Below are 14,353 nucleotides of genomic sequence, written 5' to 3'. Positions count from 1 at the left end.
CTTTTATGAGTTATTTTATAGTTGGTCATTTACCCTGCCCAAATATATTCTCTACGTTCACTAATACCTTCAATGGCCTATTTAGAGAGATCCCTTTACTTGAAAGCTTCATTTACTGCTAAACTCACCCTGCTGGCTTCCGCTGAAGCTCACATCTTACTATTCTCTGGGTGTTTTTTTTTTGTTGTTGTTGTTGTTGTTGTTGTTCGTTATTTAATGAGCTTCCCCTCTGAAATCAGAACACCAGTTTGTGAGGGTAAACTCCGTTCGTTAGAGCAAAGACAGACCACAGGTATCCCTGGAGCTGCGGCACAGCCTTGATCTTTGGCAATTGCGAATCCACAGCTTTCTGATCAACCTTGCGCTGCTCTGTTATCTCGTATTTCTCCTTCTCGGTGTCGAAGATCTTGCCTTCCTGGTGTCTGGGCTTCCGCAGCTTCTTCTTCTTGAAATAAGCATCGGTGAGATGCTTCGGGATTTTCACACCGCTGATGTCAATTTTTGTGGAGGTGGCGATGACAAATTTCTGGTGTGTTCTACGCAGGGGAACCCGATTCAGGGAAAGAGGCCCAGTCACAAGCAGCAAACCACTGCTCAGCTGCTTCAGGAAAACCACCCTCTTGCCCCTGTGGCGCCCTGTGAGGATGATGAGGATGGTCCCAGGGGTGATGCTGGCTCGCAGCTTCCTCATGTGCTGACTGAAGGGCTTTTTGCCGTGGCTCAACAGCTTCCGAGGGACATCTTCGGTGGGATAGTACCGCGGCATTTTGCGAAGCTTGACCACCCTGGTGCCACCATTCTTGTCGCCACCAACTGGTTTCATGACAGTAGCCAGCACCTTCTCCCTCTTCTTCTTCCTTTCAATCCTGGACTTGGGAGCCGCGTACTTTCTCTTGTACAGGCCTTCCTGGAGTACATGGCGGAGCGGGAGTATCTGCCAATCCCTCTCACAAGGACGGGGTTTCGGCTGCAGTGGGGCTTCCCCTTCTTGGGCTTCTTCTCCGCGAGGGTCTTCTTCTTCGCCTTGCCGCGGGCATGATCGGCTTTCTTGGCTGGAGATTTCTTGGTAGCGTCCGGCTTTGCAGCGGGAGCTTTTTCACCCGCCATCTTGCAAGACGGGAAAGAGAACTAAGGGCCCTCTCTGGGTGTTAATACTAGATCAGCTCCTGACAGCCTTTGGAGAAGGCGAGGATGGATGCAGAGCATGGGAGGGAGGCTTCCCACCACCTGGAGAGAGAGGACACCAAAGCTCAGGGGCTGTTACCATAACAGTTGTACCCAGGACCCATCTGCCCTGGAAGCCCACACTGATGGCGTAGGTCCACGGTCACTGACAGTCCTGTTGTACCAGGAGCTGAGTTTTGGGAGAATCACTTTGTATGAAATGGGGGGGTGGGGATGTGAGCTACCTCGAAAGAGACTAAGAGCACTCTAAGAGTACTGGTGGCTTCCATTAAAATAGGTATCTTTGTCATCCTCACTGCTTCTTCCTTGTCCTCTGTTATAAAAATGAGATGCATCTGGGTTGTGATTCAATCTGGCAAATCCATTTTGTGAGCTTGTCCTTCAAAATTATGCCTGTGCCGCAGTCTTCATTGTTCTGGAAGGAAATGACAAAACGCGGTTGATTAACATCTGGAAGGCAACAGAGGTCTGGAAGATCTGGAAGTCTGGGCATCAACTTATGTCTGTCTTGCTTTCTCTTGGAGTACGGGTTTCATTTTTAGCCCTGCGAGGCCAACTGTGCCAGCCTTGGTATCTATACCACAACTGGAACAGAGAAGATATTCCATCGGCGTCTGTAATGAAAGTTGAACTTGAAGCCTGCAAACCCCAGGTTGGCTTTGTTAGAGATTTTGCGTTTTCTAGTTCTTACAGAGCCACAGAACTGAATAATGTGACAGTGTCTTCTATCTGAGCACATGTGCAAGATTTCAGACATTCCTTTTTGTCACTGAAGATCTGACTAGAAAAAATGAATCAAATAGAAAGTATGTTGGATGAGAACAGTGCAGAAGAATCAAATAAATCCAAATTCAAAATATTGCAACCATGTTTGTTACTATTTTTCTCTTTGCCTTTGTTCTGGAACAATATTAACCTGTTCCAGGAACAATGAATCATTTGTCTTCTGCATTATGCTCTTTTCCAAATGAAACAGCCGTGTAGGATGGATTTACAGACAAATGTCTGAAGACTTGTGAGGATGATATGGGAAAGCAGGGATTAGTAGCAGGTCTAGGAATAATGTCTTATTGAAATGTTAAATTCTAAAAGACAATTTCTGATCTTTAGACTGCTACAAATTTGTTCATATATCATAAACATGAAAAATATATTTCTTTAAGCAGAGTTAGTAAAGCAAAATAAATGAGTTTATTTTATTTTCAAAAGTTTAGGCTATCTAGAAGTATTAGATATAGAGTCAAAACGATCTACTTATCATGGCTTATACTAATTGTATGAGAATCATTGATACTTCTGTATTAGAATAAGAGAATTATGGAATGATAAGGTTAAAAAGGACTCCCAAAAATCACAACAAATGTATGGTTCTTGTTGATACATATATTATAGGCAAAGCCATATGTTTAAAGTCTTAAAAATATGTACGCCCTCTTGGCCAGCGCCGCGGCTCACTAGGCTAATCCTCCACCTAGCGGCGCTGGCACACCGGGTTCTAGTCCCGGTTGGGGCGCCGGATTCTGTCCCGGTTGCCCCTCTTCCAGGCCAACTCTCTGCTGTAGCCCGGGAAGGCAGTGGAGGATGGCCCAAGTGCTTGGGCCCTGCACCCCATGGGAGACCAGGAGAAGTACCTGGCTCCTGCCTTCGGATCAGCGTGGTGCGCCGGCTGCAGCGCGCCAGCCGTGGCGGCCACTGGAGGGTGAACCAACGGCAAAGGAAGACCTTTCTCTCTGTCTCTCTCTCTCTCTCACTATCCACTCTGCCTGTCAAAACAAAACAAAAAAATATGTACGCCCTCTGACTCAATAATTCCACTTCAAGAATTTATCAAAGATGTGTAGGGAGATATATAAGCAAATCTGTACATCATAGCTCTATTAAAACAACATGAAACTGGAAATAGCCTTGGTGTGCAAGAGTGGAAGAGTAGTAAACTACTGTATATCCAATCATTTACAACCACCGAAGTCATGTTGTTGACATGGAAAACATTCACCATTTATTGTCCAGTAAGCTTAAAATGTGTGATTCATATGATGCTGTGTGGTACATTCAAAACTGCTCCTATGTGCTTCTGTGCACACTTGAAGGTACTTCAAAAAGTTCATGGAAAATGGAATTAAAAGATAATTTTATTTTGCTACAAAATATTTTTAAATCCATGAATAGTTTTTCATAATTTACATTTTCCATAAACTTTTGGAAGAACCCCCATATTCATAGATTTCAAATTTCTGCTCTCATGGGTAGCTACATAGACATTGATGGGTATACATAGACACACACATACACACATAAGCATAGACACAAACACATGTGTACATATATGCATATACTCACATGTACATACACACGTAACATGGATGCATATACATGTGTACATGCACACAAGTATATGCATACATACGCATGCACACAATATACACATAGATACATATACACATGTATGATTGCACACACATACATAGACATACACACATAGATACATACACACATATGCATGTATACACATACATAGACACATGCATATGCATATATACAGATGGACATAAAGGCACACATACATATAGACATACAGACATACAAACACATGCATACATACATACATGCATTCCAGTCATGTATCACTGAACAATGGGGATACATGCTAAGAAATGTATTGTTGATCTCATTGTGTGCATATCAAAGAGCTACTTAAAGGAACTAAGGTTGCTGCAGTCACTAGGTTATATAATCTTATGTCACCACCTTTGTATATATGAACCATTGTAATATATGTGGTCTATTGTTGATCAAAATGTCATTATGTAGTGCATAATATCCAGACACCAAAACTTATGCACATGCACATATACGTGTACATAAATGTATACACACATATAAAATCATAACTATGGAAGAAATGCACTTAAAGTTTAAAAAAACTCTACATACAGCATAAAGTTCCACTTTCTACAAGAAGACTGTATTATAGGTTACTTATATAATCAGAAAAGAAATATTTAAAATCAATTACATTTTATGGCATATGGATATTTTTAATAACAATAAAACATTTTTTAAAATTTGGCTCAATGGGGCACACGTTTAAACCCAGATATTTATACCTAAATTCTCCCATCAAGACTGTATTACCACCCACCTGGTGGCTGTCATCAAAATGCAGTCATCTGAATGCGAGGTGCCTCTGGGACCAGCTCGATCAAGCCAGGCTGTTCCAGCGACAGCACTTGTCACAACAGGGAGGCTTCCAAGCTGTGCTGGAATGAAAGCATGCCTTAGCAATCTCTGGGAGTGCAGGGGTGCTGAGACGGGGCTTCACTGACAGGAAGTGCCAGCATCTTATATCAGAGTCCTTAGGTTCGAGTCCCAGTTCAGCTTCCAATCCAGCTAACTGTTAATGCACATTTCAGGAGGCTGCTGGTGATGGCCCAGGTACTTGGGTCCCTGCCACTTATGTGGGAGAGGTTGGCCCAGCCCCTGCTGTTGTGAGCATTTGGGGAGTGAACTAGTAGATGATCTCTCTCTCTCTCTCTCTCTCTTTCGCTCTTACTCTCTCTCCCTGCTTTTAAAATAAAATAAAAAATTTTAAAATATTTTTAAAATATAGTGATGGCTATAGGTTATTTCATTTGCATGGCGAAAAAATTGATACAGCATAAATAGTCAAATATATGGAACCAGGATAAATAGTTCTCAAATGGAATTTGAACATTGTAATTAAGATGATATTGAAACGTGGAAAGGAATATATGTACTGGCATAAATGTGCTTGTATGTTACTAAATTTAAATGTTTTATTGCACAGTAATTAAATGTACTGTAATTACACACTATATATATGTTATAAAAATTATATAGACAAAATATAAAAGGAGTACACAAAAATTTAAATAGGCTAGTTTGAAGTAGAATGTCATTTAATTTTAAAATTTTAAACAATTTGGGGATATGACAGAAAAATTAAATGATCATTGCTAACACCAAATAATTAGTTGCTTCGAAACTTTAGGTTGAAAATGTTGAATCAACTTTTTAAAGATTTATTTATTCTATTTGAAAGTCAGAGTTACAGACAGGGAGAGGCAAAGGTAGGGATAGAGAGTCTTCCATCCGCTGGTTCACTCCCCAATTGGACGCAACGGTCAAGGGTGGGCCAGGCCGATGCCAGGAGCTTCTTCCAGGTCTCCAACGTAGGTGCAGGGACCCAAGGATTTGGGCTATCTTCTGCTGCTTTTCCAGGCACATTAACAGGGAGCTGGATGGGATGTGGAGCAGCCGGGACTTGAACCAGCCCTCATATGGGATGCCGGCCCCGCAGACGGCAGCTTTACCTGCTATGCAACAACACCAATCCCTTGAATTGATTTTTAACTTATACAGATAATAGAGCCCAAAAAGTTCAAACCATGATTTCAGGGCCAGCATTGTAGCATACAGTAGAGCTGCATCCTGCAGGGCCAGCATCCCGTATGGGTGGCAGTTCGATTCCCAGTTGCTCCATTTTGCATCCAGCTCACTACTATGGCCTGGGAAGCAGTGGAAGATGGCCCAAGTCCTTGTGCCCCTGCACACACATGTGAGACCCAGAGGAAGCTCCAGGCTCCTGGCTTCAGCCTGGCCCAACCTGGCTGTTGCGGTTATTTGGGGGAGTGAACCAGTGGATGGGAAGACCTCTTCTCTCTGTGCATCTGCCTCTGCCTCTGTCTCTCTGTAACTCTGCCTTTCAAACAAATAAATAAATCTTTTTAAAAAGCATAATTTCTTCATCACTGGATCTAGGAATGATTTCAGAAAATTTCAAGGTAATTTATTGGCTCGTGAAAGACTCTGGACAATTTCATCTACAGTTTTAACAATGTCAGTCTTATTTTGGCTTTAGCTAGACTAAGTTATTTTCCAAGCGTTCATTTGCTTCTGATGCTTATCCTATACTGTAAGTCATAATTCTATGTTTGTGACAAAATAATCATTTCCATAGCAACCAACTGGGATGTCTCAAGGAGAGGATTAAGTCTTCAGAAAAGCAATAAACAACAGAGCAGATGAATAATGAAAATCATCATGCTTCTTATTTGTCATAAAGATAGAAAGAATGCTAGAGTGAAAATACACATAGATCCTTCAGAATTGTTTGTCTGCACTTCTCTGTCTTTTTAAAAAACATTTGTTAGGGCCAGCATTGTGGCAAAGCAGGTAAAGCAGCCGCCTGCAATGCCAGCATCCCATGTGGGTGCTGGTTCGTGTCCCAGCTGCCCCACTTCCAATCCAGCTCCTGCGAATGGCCTGGGAAAAGAAGCAGGAGATAGCTCAAGTGTTTGTGCCCCTACCACCCATGTGAGAGATCTGGATGAAGCTCCTGGCTCCTGGTTTCAGCCTGACTCAGCCCTGGTGGTTACAGCCATCTGGGGAGGGGACTAGCAGGTGTAAAACCTCTCTCTCTCTTTCCCACTCTTTCTGCAGCTCTTTCAAATAAATAAATAAATCTTTAAAAAATTGGTTTATTTGAAAGGCAGAAAGAGAGAGAAAAAGAGGAAGGAAGACAGACAGGGGCCGGTGTTGTGGTGTAGCAGGTAAAGTTGCTGCCTGCAATGCCAGCACCCCATTTAGGAACCGGTTCAATTCCCAGCTGCTCCACTTCTGATCTAGCTCCCTGCTAATATCCTTGGGAAAGCAGAAGATCACCCAACTATTGTGACTCTGAACCTATGTGGGAGACCTAGAAGAAGCTCCTGGCTTGGACTGGCCCAGCCCTGGCTATTGCAGACATTTGAAAAGTGAACCAATGGATAGACGATTCTCTCTCTCTCTCTCTCTCTCTCTCTCTCTCTCTCTCTCTCTTCTTCCTCTCTGCCTTTAAAATAAATAAATAAATCTTTAACAACAACAACAACAAAAAAGGGAGACAGAGATCTTCATCCACTGGTTTACTTGCCCAATGCCCACAACAGCCAGGGCTGGACCACGCTACAGGCTGAAGCCAGGAACTCCATCCAGGTCTTCCATGTGGGTGGCAGGGATCCTGTGCATTAGCAGGAAGCTAGAAGCAGAAGCAGAGCCAAGTCTCAAACCCAGGTGCTCCAATATGGTAAGCAGGTATCGCAAGCCATAACCGAGGGCTGTGCCAGTGCATGCCCCTTTGTTCAGTTGCTCTAAGAGGCAGTCACTCCTATCCTATAGATTGGTGTGTGCATTAAAGGGGCAAGGGGGAACCTCGTCAAACCTCCTTAATACTCTGTTTACACTCAAGTGTACAGACGTACACTCCAAATTTGTATTAGAAACATATGTATAATATACTACAGAGGCATAATTGCATGATTTTAGTTGTATTAATATACTTGTTTTTTCTTAACACAAGGAGTTCATGAAGAGTAGTTTAGAAAAGAGTAAGCCATTTGAAGAATTGACTTAAATGAAGCAGGAATTAGTATGGTCCACACTTTTCCTATTAAAAAACATCCAGGAGAAGTAAAAAAAATCCAGATGAGTGTTGATGGGTTCTGTGTTGTTTGTAAAGAAAGTATTGCATAATAAAGTGATAAATAACATGGTAGTAAGCAACCCTAATGGAGATAAACAAATATAATATTATGATATTATGTATTGTAATTATTACATGCAATTTGCATGTAAAAATTAAAGCCATGTGCTTGCTGCACAATTCACCATAATGATTCTGCTAGCGACCTCAGACAGCAGGTCAACATGGAGTGAGCCAGGTCTGAGGAAATGTAGCTCAGTGGGAGCCCAGAAAATGATTTTTGAACGTTTTCTCATTGTGGCACAATTTACACATGGTAGAATGCACAGATTCGGAATGTGCAGTTCTAGGAGTTTTGCCAAATGTCTCAGTCCCTGTCGTCTACTCGCAAATCCAGACAGTGCTTCAGGGCAGGTGTTCAGTGCAGCACTTAAAGCCCTCCTTGGGCACTTGCCACCCATCTCAGAGTGCCTGAGCTCCAGTTCTGCTCCCAAGTCCAGCTTCCTGCGCATGCGCACCCTGGGAGGCAGCAGGTGAGGGCTCAAGTGCTTGGGTCGCTGCCACCCACGTGGGAGACCTGGAAGGAATTCCAGGCTCCTGGCTTCAACCTGGCCCAGCCCTGGCTGTTGCGCCAACAACGGAAGATTTCCTTGTTTATCTGTGTATCTCTGTCTCTCTTCTTTTCAAATAAAAATGAAAATATCTGAATGAATAAAATGTATTTAAAGGTAGACAGTGTTTCGGTCTCCCCGGATAGTTCCCTCACCCTCTGGCCTCTCTCACCCTCACTGAGGCAGCCCTACTCAAACTTTTCAACTTAGATGAGTTTTGCCTGTTTGAAACATTATATGAATGGACCGTACAATGCATAGTCTTTTGTACCTCACTTCTTTTGCTCAACATGTTTCTGAGTCTCATCCATGTCACTGCACAAGTCAGCAATTCCTGCCTGTTTTCTTGAGAAATAGTTTACCATATAAACAGGCTTTAAACCCATGCCCGCTGATGGATCATTTGTGGCAGTCTGTGTAATACAAATGTTCAATCACAAGCCAGTCTGTCTCTGTGACCTATACCTCTTTTCTTGCCACATTATCCATAATCTGCATTTCTCAGCATTTCAATGAACCAAAAATCCCATAAATCGGGCAGATAGAAAAAGCCAAAGTGAGAGCGTTTTTGCCAAAGCGATGAGTTTCGTTGCTTTTACATTTGTTTCACAACTTCTGGCTATCCTCAGTGCAGAACAGAGATGTTCTCAGGGTTGCTGTAACGAGTCAGCAGGGGTTGTAATGAGCACATCAGTTATTCAGGGCTACCACAGGGCAGGAAGTTCTTCCGCTCTACCTGGTTCTCCTCCTCTGAGCCCTCGCCAGGACTGCACTGCTTACTGTTCTCACGTGGCCCTGATGATCACAGCTGGCGCTGGCAGGAGGAAATGGTCCTAATTAGTTAATTGTAGGGATAGAGAATGAGGGCTGTAGGGGTTTCCTTGCCAGAGGAAATTTACATTTTGAGAAGGGACTCTCTCGGGAAGCAATGTCCAATTACGGAAGGGAATCCATAAATGTCGTCTCCATTCTCTGGAAGAACCCGGATTAGGAGGCTTTCAAAGGAACGTCAGACAAAGAGTAAGAAAGATGTTTGCAGAACTGGAAGGACGTTGTAGCGTCCCTTGAACTGATGAGGTCGTGGAGGAGCTCCCAGCGTCTGTCTTGCTGTTGAGTAGAAAAGACACAAGAGCCGCTGGAGGAGCAGCCTGCAGCGCCGTCCCATCACCTGGACCTGGATTCAGACGTCCCCTGGGCTTCCTCTCCCAAAGCTCTGTTACAGCTGTGCATAGTCCCTCGCAACTAGGGAGGAACGGGATTTTGCAAGACTCAGATTAGTCTACGCTTCTTTCTCAGTATTGCAAGCTACCCACCCCGACTCAGGGATCAGAAAGGCTGTACACACAGTGTGTGTGTGTGTGTGTGTGTGTGTACACTCAGAGCTGCCATGACAGAAATGCAGAGGTAGAAAAATGAGAAGTCAGCCTTAGTCCATTCATGCTGCTGTAACAAAATACCAGAGACTGAGTAATTTATGCAGAATAGACATTTATTTCTCCCAGTTCTGGAGTCTGCGATCTCCAGGATCAAGGTACCAGGATTCTTTGTCCAGTAACAGTCTCCTTGTGATGCCCTCACGTGACACAGAAGATGGAAAGGAAAAGGGGACCCAATTGGCTCCTCCTGTGCTTTCGTAAAGCACCAATCCATTCACGAGGAGGAATGCCTCGTGCTGTCGGTATTCCCCCGAGGCCTCGCCTCTTCACGCTACCACAATGGGGATTCCGTTTCAGTATAGATTTGGGGAGGCACTCAGATTGCAGCAGTTTCAAAACAGACTTTTGAAACCAAAGCAAACCGTTTAAGACAAAACATTTTTCAGTTTCAAAAGCCTGCATTATCAAAATCAAAAGTAAGTTTCTTGAAGAGTAGAGGCACGGAGTTTATCATACCAGCCAGAGATTTGGATACAAATGCTTCCCGAAGGAGCTCCAGACCCTTCGCCCTGAGCGGAGAAGAGAAAGGAAGCTGTTCAGGCACGGCCAAGTCAGGCTGGGGAGAAGCCCCTGGCAAGTTTTCAGTCTGCGAGTAATGGAGAACTGGGGCTCACTCCTCAGTTGGCACTCCCAGACTGGCAAATCCTATAACCGCCTCCCAAGCTGAAATGATAGAACTGTAGCAGTAGCCAGCGAGGACGGGCTGCACAGCCAATCTAGGCAAAGACGCCATAGGCCACTTCACTCCTGTCACTCTGCAGAATCTTTGAAAGTCTATGGTCTACCCCCAGTGGCATGAAAGAGATGACCTTGGTGCCACAGTAGGCTTTATAGCTACCAGCGTGCTACCTGGCAAGCCAGCCAGAGGTGCTTGATCAAAAAGGCTCAGAGACCACATCAGATTTTCAAGTCACATGATTTCTGAAAGCAAAACACATAGCAAGAAGCAGGGAGAACGTGGTGGGGTAACGTACTTAGGAAGGTTGCAAAAGATGTGACTTGAAACTTAGATTACTGGGTGCTCGTGGGTACCACCCTTCCTGAGCCACCAGCTTTCTCTGCTGGAGCTGGAGCTGCAGGACCAACTATAATCAAAGAGACCCACGGGACAGAAGATGCTTGGGGCAACACAGACACTTGTCTCACAGGAGACACACCGGCTTGTGTAGCCCTAGTTACAGTCTGACAAACAGCTGTAGAATGGGTGTCACTGATGCGTGGCCAGTTTCAGGCATTGTCACTCTACAGACGGCATGAAGATGAGATCCCTCTGGTACCCTGTGTACGTTTAGTGCTGGTGACAATGAGCTCTTCCCTCTCTCTCTGTCTGTTCAGTGTGCGTCAGTCCCTCCTCACTTTATCGGTGCTTCATGGGTCTCACGTTTCTAACTTCCTTATCTATATTTAACACATTTAGGAGTGTCACATCTCATTGGTGTTTTCTACAGCAGAATTGAACAGTGTCAAACAGTAGAGCAAACACACATTCACATAGCACACCTGCACCCGGCACCTTAGCCTCCCCTCCACAACGAGATGATGGAATGTTTGTGGGGTGGGGTCGACCAGTAATCAGAAGACACAGTCAGCTGACAGATCCATGACCAGAGAGCAAACGAGAGTACAGACATCTCAGCAGATGACAGTTGAAGGACTGAGAACCAGAAACCTGGCATAATTTAGAAGTGCCCCAGGGATAAAGAGAGGAGCGGAACCCTTGAAGAAACAGAAATCTTTGCTTCCACTGAGTTTGCCCTGCACTGGTTATGTTTCCCAGGGCTAGGAGGAATGGGGGCTCCAGGGTCTGTCTGTGTCAGCCAGGGGGTACATGGCTTCTCTAGTTGACACTGTCGATGCTGATCATCTCAGTCATCTCAGGAAGTTCTACTGCACAGCACATTGCTCTAGGCATATCTTGAGTCATGAGTCCTATCCTTGCAATACCCAGGCTTCTAGACTGCCACTGTTACCTGCTATCCCTATAAACACCCAACATTTCTGGAGCATCTCCAGCTCTTTTAATCCTTACCTCTTGCTTGTTTTTAGCAGAGAGAGAAAATCCGATTCAGACCCTTGCTTTCACTTAATTTTCTCTGTGTTCAGTGGCCTATGTTTTGAAGATAGCTAGCTAGAGAAAAGGATTCATCCAGAATAGAGTGAAAACAACACTGATTAGGGAAAGAGAACCACGGCTTCGTCTGCTACCTAAGGTTGAGCCTCAGGGGGAAGTGTAAGGACTTTGGCTCTTTCTCTGGGTGACATGGAGTCACCAAGGGGTTTAAGCAGGAGCATGCCATGAGCAGATGGATGTTTTAGGAAGCTCATTCTGCTTGCTATGGGAGAAATTAACTGTAAGGGTACAAGGGTAGACATGGACAGAACATTTATTGCGATAACACAGGGTGAAACAATGGCTTCTTGGCATAGAATTGTGATAATGAAGATGTTGGTCATCTTCTGAATGAACCTGTTGGCAGAACCATCTGAGCCACTGAGTTGTGAGAGGAAAACAAAGGAAGACAATGTGTACTTGGGCCTATGGCAACTGGAAGAAGGACATTTCCATCTGTGGGGCAGGGAAAGCCCGTAAAAGAAGAAGCGTTGGCAGGGGAGTGTTTTGGATCATGCCACATTTGAAATGGTTATTTCATCACTCAAGTGGACACAATAAATAAACAGCTGGCAGAACAAGTCCGTAGGGGATGGCTGAAGATAAGAAGTTGGGTCTTACCAGCATACAGATGGCATCGTCTAAAGCCATGAGTACATAAGATCGTTTGGGGAAGGAGTGAGTTAAGCTAGAGGTGAAAGGAGGTCTTCACCTAAACAGATGTTTTGAGATGGAACCAACACAGAAGGTTGAAAAGTTGTAATCAGGAAAATCTGAAAACCAAGATAATGGGGTCCTGGAAGCCAGGTGAAAACAGAGAATTTATAAGTGATCAGATGGGGTTGATAGGTTACATAAGATGTGCACCCATATTTAACCTTTGAGTCTGGAAACACAAAGGTCATTGGGGCCCCAAAGATATAGGATTTGGAGAAATGGTGGGGCTGCAAGACCGGTCGGAGTGTGTCACAGACGTCCTGGGAGGCCGGGCCACTTTGGTGAAGAACGAGCTCACCAGGGACTTAGCATGTTGAAGCAGACAACAGATGTTGTGGGGTTGGGTGGACCAACTGAAACAAAGCTACTGCAGGATGTGTCTCACACTTGGCACACAGGACAGAGTGACTCAAGCTCAAACAGGAAAACTGATGAGAAACTAAGAATGCATACTGGACGCATGTCAGCTATAGGGGCTTTGGAAACAGTGTTATTCATGTTATTGTAGATGATGCCTTCCTTACATTAGATTTAATTGTCTGGCATTACCTCTCATAACTTCTCCGTCTTTGGATTTACTCATAAACTGTAGCTGATGCTTTTAAGGGGTCAATTAGTAAGGCTAATCGTATAATCTGCCTCCCTAGAATCTTGTTAGGTTTCTTTTTAAAGAAACATTTTACTCTTGAACTTTTTTTTTAAGTACAGAAGAATATATGAATATATAATTAGAAGCCCCATCCTGGCCACCTCATTACAAGAAACATCTTCTAAGTATTTCTGGGCTTACTTCTTCCTTACATAACAAATTTAAATTTCTTTCCAAACATGATTTGTTGGGGCAGGCATCTGCGCTAGCAGAGAAGCCATAGGCTAACACGCCCACATTCCACACCAGAATGTGCTCAATCCCCAGCTCTGGCTCCTGATTCCAGCTTCTGGCTAACGCAGACCCTGGGAGGCAGCAGGATGGCTCAAGCAGTTGGGTTCCTGCCACCTCTGCCTCCCAAATAAATACATGATAATAATTTTTTAAAAGTAATAATTTTTACACTTGATCTTAGCCAAAAGGCCAAGAAGCGATAATAGTAATAATCTTTAAAAACTCAATTTAAGAGATTATCACTCAAAATATTCAAAATATGGTTGCCAAAAGGATGAAATTTAATTCATCTTCATTGTTCTTTTCTTTCCCTCCTCCAAAAACATTAATGACTATCACTTAAATTCTTTTATAGTTTAGCTCCATAATATACTTCAGATTCTTTTTCATCAGTTTCATCCATTACCTCCCAGCTCATCACTTCAACAGCTAAGAATATAAGGACCCCTGTAGAAGTGTTTCTAGGTACATCCCATAACTCCCCACCTACCTCTCCATCCCCCTTCCATTTCCTTACTGCAGCAAGGCTCTCCACCATTTCTGGCCTGCATTATCCATGCCTTCCTGCAGTCCTGCCTTATTCTTGAACCCAGTGGTTCTCAAGGGTGAGTGAGCACCACAGTCGCCTGGTAGGATTATCCAAATACAGGTCGCTGGGTCCCACCCTCAGTGATTCTGATTCAACAGATATGGAGTGAAGCCCACGAATCTGCCTCCTTTCTATCAAGTTCCTGGGCAGATGTGGCACAGCAGGTTAAGGTGCCACCTGCTTTGACTCCCAACTGTTCTGCTTCAGATCCAGTTTCCTGTTGATGGGCCTGGGTCCTTGCTACCCACATGGGAGACCCACATTGAGTTCCAGGCTCCTGACTTTTGGCTGGCCCAATCCCAGCTATTGTGGGCAATTGGGAAATGAGTCAACAGATG

The 14,353-nt window shown here is 44.1% G+C and overlaps 2 pseudogenes; both read right to left on the bottom strand.

The window, feature by feature from the left end:
* Window positions 1-207: 207 nt before the first annotated feature.
* Window positions 208-1,133, bottom strand: LOC138845805 (large ribosomal subunit protein eL6-like; annotated as a pseudogene).
* Window positions 1,134-13,460: 12,327 nt separating this feature from the next.
* On the bottom strand, window positions 13,461-13,627 carry LOC127492706 (U2 spliceosomal RNA; annotated as a pseudogene).
* Window positions 13,628-14,353: the final 726 nt, after the last annotated feature.

This window comes from Oryctolagus cuniculus, chromosome 16 (genome assembly GCF_964237555.1).
Source record: "Oryctolagus cuniculus chromosome 16, mOryCun1.1, whole genome shotgun sequence".
Taxonomy (NCBI): domain Eukaryota; kingdom Metazoa; phylum Chordata; class Mammalia; order Lagomorpha; family Leporidae; genus Oryctolagus; species Oryctolagus cuniculus.
The sequence above is the reverse complement of the archived record's forward strand: the minus strand, read 5'-3'. Positions and strand labels throughout refer to the sequence as shown.